The sequence below is a fragment of the Marmota marmota genome, unplaced genomic scaffold, assembly GCF_001458135.2.
Source record: "Marmota marmota marmota unplaced genomic scaffold, marMar, whole genome shotgun sequence".
NCBI classification, from domain to species: domain Eukaryota; kingdom Metazoa; phylum Chordata; class Mammalia; order Rodentia; family Sciuridae; genus Marmota; species Marmota marmota.
Genome location: NW_026000000.1, coordinates 11,087,404 through 11,094,887, shown reverse-complemented (window position 1 = coordinate 11,094,887; position 7,484 = coordinate 11,087,404).

Below are 7,484 nucleotides of genomic sequence, written 5' to 3'. Positions count from 1 at the left end.
AGTTTGAAGGACAGGGCAGTCCAAGCAGGATAGAGAGCTAGATGGAACAGAACAGAGAAGAAGAGTTCCCTTTAGCTCTGCGTATGCATGAAGCTGGAGAGCAAGGAGGATGTGCTGAAATTCTGCAGCCTGAGCTCAGCATTTCCTATCACCAAAGGACAAATAGAATTTCTACGACTTTACTTAAAGATTCAGAATCTTTCAGGATTAGAAATACATATACATGTTTTTACATCTGCTCTCATGCCCTGTTGTACAGAAGCTAAAACAAGAATCCAGGTGATGGATAAAGATTTGTTTAGAGAACAAGTCCATAAATTTGGACTAAAATCACTAGATTTCTGGCCTGAGTGTTCTAGAAATGCTGTACAAAGTCAGTTTAGCATAGTGATGGAAGCACAGGTCTGGGGTCAACCTTGTCAGGGCCAAATCTCAGCACTGTCACTTAGCAGCTGTGACCTTGGGCAGTGGCTCAACCTCTCTGTGTTTTAGCCCTCTCCTGTGCAAAGAATGACCTAACAGCATCTATCTCCTTGCATTGTTTCATTAGAATGGGCCTAAACAGCATTATATGGAAGTTGGCTTTTACTATTGATGCTGTTGGTGTGGAATTGATAAAAGCAAGATAAAGCTTAGAGGAGGCTGAAAAGAAAGCAATTTAATCATAAATCCAGGCAAAAAGCTTGTATATAAAATTAAACATAAAAAGCCCGGCTAGTAAAAACAGAGCACTGTTTCTGGCAGAAGCATTATTTTCCATTGTAAATGCTATGGTTATTAAGTCCTTGTGTGAGTTTTGGCAACTTTTCATTTTTTTGGAGGATATTTTCAATAGTTTTGTTTCCCTCTGACCACCCTTACATGATTTCATAATGCTATTTGGAAGAAATTATGGGAGCAGAGAGCCCTTAATATGCAATATTAAATGTATAATCTCAGAGTGTTTTAACAGTGTTGTCACTGATGTGCTCAGAATGCTGCTGCTAGTGTGTTTTCACCACACTTTCAAATTGTGACATTTTCCCAGCAAAGTATTGCATTCTGGAGAGTCACAGGAAAGGGGTTATGATTTATATTATACATGGTATCATAGCATGCATTTTATTTTTTAATTTTATTTGCTAACTCTGTGTTTAGCACACAGTGAGAATATCTTGTATATTTGGAAGCTATATTTGGTAAGCCCTTTTGAACTGCTTGGCATAACTGTGACATAAACATAGGTCATTATTTCTATGATTTATTTAAAAGGATGGTTCTAATATTGTGCTCTGACTACAGTTTTTTCAGACTGTGGAAGAATTGAGGTTAACATGGTAGTTTGAAAATTCACTTCATGACAAAATTTGGCTATGTTTACCCACTTTCAGATTAACCAGTTATGTGATTACAAATATATAGACATTTGGCCTTAGGTTTGCAAAAGTGATTGTTGTAATTGAATTAAATTGTCTCATTCGTATTTGGAACTGTGTAGCTATATCCTTTGCTGTGTCTACAATCCCTTCCATTAGTAATTTTATTTATTCATTTATTGTGGTGCTGTGGCTTCATGCATGCTAGGTAAGTATGCTACCACTGAGCTACACCCCTGGCCCCTTTTATTTTTATATTTAGACAGGGTCTTGCTAAGTTGCCCAGGCAGGCTTTAAACTTGAAATTTTCCTGCCTCAGCCTCCTAAGTAGCTGGGATGATGGGCTTATGCCACTACAACCAGCTCCCACTGGTAATTTTAAAGAGTCACAAATACCATGAAACAAGCACCATTCAAAGTGGTGCTCCAAATGCTCTTGTAAATCCATTGTCCACCAATTGGATTGGTTCATTTGCTTTCAAAACATACATTTTTAACTTGATGTGCTTTTGATGGCTTTCCATTTGCCAAAATCAATCCCCTAGAATGTTGTCCTGTGGTTGTTTTTTCTGCTCAGATATGAAGTCTTTAAATATTGGGCAACTTCATCTCATCCTGCCAACTTCAAGAGAGGCAGTTCCCGGGGATAGTGGAACTATAAGCCACCCTAGACCTTGCTTGGGATTTTGTCCAGGAGGTTATGGGAAGAAATGACTGGAAGCTGATCTCATGGGTTCATTATGATTATGTAACACTTGGAAAGAGCTGGGACCCATGTGGTTCAGTCCCTGCGTGAGCTGTGGTAAAAAAAAATGCAGTCTAGTTACCAATGGATATTTCAAAAATAACTCAAATATTTTTTCTTATATTTGTTTTTAAAAAGAGAGACATACAACTGGAAACATCGCTCTAAGTCTCTTTTTGATTCTCCTCTCCCACGTGCCCTAAGGTTGGCTCCCTTCTTGTAAAACTCACTTTAACTCCACCCCATTTTAGCCTTCTCTAAAACATATTTTTCTTCCCTGAATGGTAATATATTATACCATATTCTGAATAAATAAAGTCACAAAGAATCCATGAGGCAAAAAAGAAACTTCTTGGAGGCTAGCACTGAGGGGCAAAGCCAAAGAGTAGAGTGCATGAGGCAGATACTTCCTAATAAGCAGGTGCAGAGAAGGGCTAGTGTGCATATTTGCTCATCTACCAGCACATTCTGCTTTGAATGACTTGGAAACTCAACATTTCACTTTGTCTTCTTCTCATGAGGCCTTGCTTAACTGCAGAGAGCCCTTTCTAAAAGCCTGTTGAAGAGGCTAGTGCTTTTTCCTCGGGAATGTTTTTAGTAACTGGAACCAGCATATCCTAGCAATACTCTTGAGGAACATCTGCTACCTCTTGCCACTCATGCTGACCTTCCCAGAGAAACTTCTCAATGAAACTTATAGATGAACCTTCTAGACAATGTAAAAAAAAATTTCTTTATTGCTTTCTAATAGCTCTAGACTATGTATAACTCCTAGGGGAGCTCAGTGATTTTGAAAGGGGAGAAAGAAGAAAAAAATATGTCTAGTAAGTGTGGTGTTGGTAAAATGAAACAAACAACAAAAAAATTCTGAGCAAGGGGGTTGAAAATGGCAGGAAACCTGCATCACTAATCTGCCTATGTTCAGTCAGGGGTTCTTTCCTCTTCCTTAGTTCTCTAAGCCATGGGCCTGACTCAAGTCACAGCATCAGGCAGTTGCTCTCAAACAAGGGGAAGGTTCTTTGGAACTAATCTGAAGAACAGGTGTGCTTCACCAATAAATCCACATCCTTGTTTTCTCACTGTTTGCACTAAGGACATGCAAGGTGTACACAGCACATGGCCACAGATCCTTGGGTCCAGTTATCTCTGGCAAGTTCCTTCCTAACCAGAACCTGGCTTCTCTGGGTTCTATTTCATTTATTACAGTTTTGGAAGGTAAGTTGTCTTAACATTCATGTTTGTCAAGTGGGTAAGCCTGGGCATAAAAAGGATTCTGTTACTCTGTTTTTCATTGCTGTAACCAAAATACCAACAAGAACAACTTAAGAGGATGAAAAGGTTTTTTTTTTGGCTCAAGATTTCAGAGGTCTTAGTCATTCGTCCATTGATTCCATTGCTCTGGATTTGAGGTGAACAGAACATATGGTAGAAGAATGTGGAGGAGGAAAGCTTCTCTGCACTTTGTAGCTAGGAAGCAGAGAAAGAGAAAGGAACCAAGGGGACAAGAAATAATTCCCAAGGGCAGGCACCCAGGGACCCCCTCCTTCAACCACATTTCATATGCCTATAGTTACTACCCAGTACAGTAGTCTATTCAACTTATCAGTTCATTGAATGAATTAATCAACCCATCAGGTTGTGGATCTCCTAATACAATCATTTCACCTCTGAACATTCTTGCATTCTAGGAATCATAAGCAAACTGTAATAGATTTACATGCTCTGTGACTAAATTGTGAAATTGAGTCCAAATCCAGGAATCTGGATCATATCTGGGTTCTGACCCCTCTGCTGCATCACAAGAAAACAGATCACAACAACAAGTGCTGGAGAGGATGTGGGGAAAAGGGTACTCTTGTACATTGCTGGTGCGACTGAAAACTGGTGCGGCCAATCTGGAAAGCAGTATGGAGATTCCTGGGAAAGCTGGGAATGGAACCACCATTTGACCCAGCTATTGCCCTTCTCGGACTATTCCCTGAAGACCTTAAAAGAGCGTACTACAGGGATACTGCTACATCGATGTTCATAGCAGCACAATTCACAATTGCTAGACTGTGGAACCAACCCAGATGCCCTTCAATAGATGAATGGATAAAAAAAATGTGGCATTTATACACCATGGAGTATTACGCAGCACTAAAAAATGACAAAATCATAGAATTTGCAGGGAAATGGATGGCACTAGAGCAGATTATGCTTAGTGAAGCTAGCCAATCCCTAAAAAACAAATACCAAATGTCTTCTTTGATATAATGAGAGCAACTAAGAACAGAGCAGGGAGGAAGAGCAGGAAGAAAAGATTAACATTAAACAGATACATGAGGTGGGATGGAAAGGGAGAGAAAAGGGAAATTGCATGGTAATGGAGGGAGACCCTCATTGTTATACAAAATTACATATAAGAGGTTGTGAGGGGAATGGGAAAATAAACAAGGAGAGAAATGAATTACAGTGGATGGGGTAGAGAGAGAAGATGGGAGGGGAGGGAGGGGGGATGGTAGAGGATAGGAAAGGTAGCAGAATACAACAGTTACTAATAGGGCATTATGTAAAAATGTGGATGTGTAACCGATGTGATTCTGCAATCTGTATTTGGGGTAAAATTGGGAGTTCATAACCAACTTGAATCTAATGTATGAAATATGATATGTCAAGAGCTTTATAATGTTTTGAACAACCAATAAAAAAAAAAAAAAGAAAACAGATCAGGGAGCACCATGCTGAGCTTTGAAAAGAGGCACAGTTGCCTTCAGTGTCCTTGTCAATTAATGCCATAGGCAAGTGTCATAGATATCCCCATAGCCTTGTTAACTAAGGCTGTTTAATTGGGTCACATCAAACATATCTTTTTGGTCCTCCTTTGCTAGATTTTATGCTTTTACATGCTCATTACAATTTAAGTAAAAGTCCAGAAGCTCTTAGATATTCTGAGGGGAGGAAGGACAGACCAGACCAGTACTGCCAGCCCTGAAGCAGGGACTGAGAGCAGCAGGGTCTCCACAGGGCAGTTCTGTTACTAAGGCTTTGGGGAAAATAGGAGGCAGATGCAGGGACCATAGATGGAACAATTATCCTATGTAAGTGAATCTTGTCATTTGGCTGTATTTTCTTTTTTTAATGCTTTAAGTTATTATAATTTATTTAGGCTGTTCTTTCCTTTTTTTGGATGATGATTTTTAAAAATCTTTTATTGATTTTATTTTTTTTTAAATACATGACAGCAGTGGAATGCATTACAATTCTTATTACACATATAGAGCACAATTTTTCATATCTCTCTATATAAAGTATGTTCATGCCAATTTATGCCTTTATACATGTACTTAGTTTTTTTTGCATTACAATTCTTTTTTTATTATTTATTATTAGTTTCTTAATATACATATATACCACATTTTTTTCATATCTCTGTTTGTATATAAAGTATGTTGACACCCAATTCAAGTCTTCATATATATATACTTTGTATAATGATGTCCATCACATTCCACCACCCTTGCTAATCCCCTGCCCCCTCTTTCCCTCCCACCCTTGTATTTTCTAGTAAAACATAAACGTCCAAAATAATTTGGGTGATTTAAGAATTTGTGAACATAGAACTTTGCCATCTCACCAGAAATATTCTTGCTTATAGGACATGATGTCAATTCTATAAAATATATCAAATATGGCTCACCTTGCTGTCTTGTGACATTTTTTCTTTTATTCTTTTTTAGGATTAGAATCAATATATGTAAAAGTGCTTAGTGTATGAGCTGGCAGAGAGAATAATAAATAATAGGAGTTGTAAAAAACATTTCACTTGGGGAAGGGGTTGTGGCTCAGTGGTAGAGCACCTGCCTTGCACATGCAAGGCCCTGGTTCGATCTTCAGCACCACATAAAAATAAATAAATAAAATAAAAATTACCTAGTTGGTAATTCCTCACCTGAAAGAAGTTATTGACATACCCCACAATGAAGCTTAAAACTCTAGCAATTAAGTGAAGGCTTGGTGTTTTTGCATGTCCCCACATAACTTTCATTTTTTACAAAAGCTTCCAAATTAGAGAGGGAAGGAAAGCAGAGTCTCCTTGACCAGAGTCCACAGACTTTCCCCAACTATGAGATCTCCAGGGACCTCTAACTTCTACATATTCTACTGCTCCACTCTCTTCTCCCAACACTTGCTACTTATCCAGACCCTGGAAGTTCAGCCACATCTCAACCTTGGTCCAACTGGGAAAAGATACTCAGTTTTTCCCCCAGAATTTCTGCCATTTGCTTACTCTTTAATTCCTCCCACAGGACAGAAGCATTTATCCTTTGGGCAATAGAATGTTCTTTCACAGTTATCCTCAGTTAAACCCCTGCCAGCCAGCATTGTTTCCCTATGAGTGACCAATTAAATCTCGGGAGGACCAATTATCAGGGATAGACTTGCTAGATATCACCACTTAAGATTTTATTTCAAATGCGAATCAGGAATGTGTTTGGAATGTGGTGTCAAATTGTTGAAATCAGGTCAGGCCAGCTCATGCTACTACTGAGATAATATTTTCCCACTATTTGCCTAAGAATGAAAGCTTCCAGTTAGTCACATGAGTTGTTTTTCCGCCCTCATACACTGTAACATAGAAAGAAAGAAAGACAGAAAGACAGGTGTGAAAGGGGAATTGTGGGAGAAAGAGAAAAAAAATCACTTTATTTATTTATTTATTTATCATTATGACCGACTAGATACCTAGAAAAACCATGCCAGTATATATATATATATAAAGTTTATTTATTTATTTATTTTTGGTAACGGCGACTGAACTCAGGGGCCCTTGGCTACTGAGGCACATCCTCAGCCCTATTTTGTATTTTATTTAGAGACAGGGTCTCACTGGGTTGCTTAGAGCCTCACTTTTTTGCTGAGGCTGGTTTTGAACTTGAGAACTTCCTGTTTCAGCCTCTGAAGCCATGAGATTACAAGTGTGCGCTACTGCACCTGGCTAGAATATTTTTAAACATCTGTTTATTTAATTTTTTTTTAATTTTTTATTGTTGGTTGTTCAAAACATTACATAGATCTTGATATATCATATTTCACACTTTGATTCAAGTGGGTTATGAACTCCCATTTTTACCCCATATACAAATTGCAGAATCACATCAGTTACACATCCATTGATTTACATATTGCCATACTAGTGTCTGTTGTATTCTGTTGCCTTTCCTATCCTCTACTATCTTTTGTATAACCCTGAGGGTCTCCTTCCATTTCCATGCAATTTCCCTTCTCTCTCCCTTTCCCTCCCACCTCTCATCCCTGTTTAATGTTAATCTTCTTCTCATGCTCTTCAACCCTACTCTGTTCTTAGTTACTCTCCTTATATCAAAGAAGACATTTGGCATTTG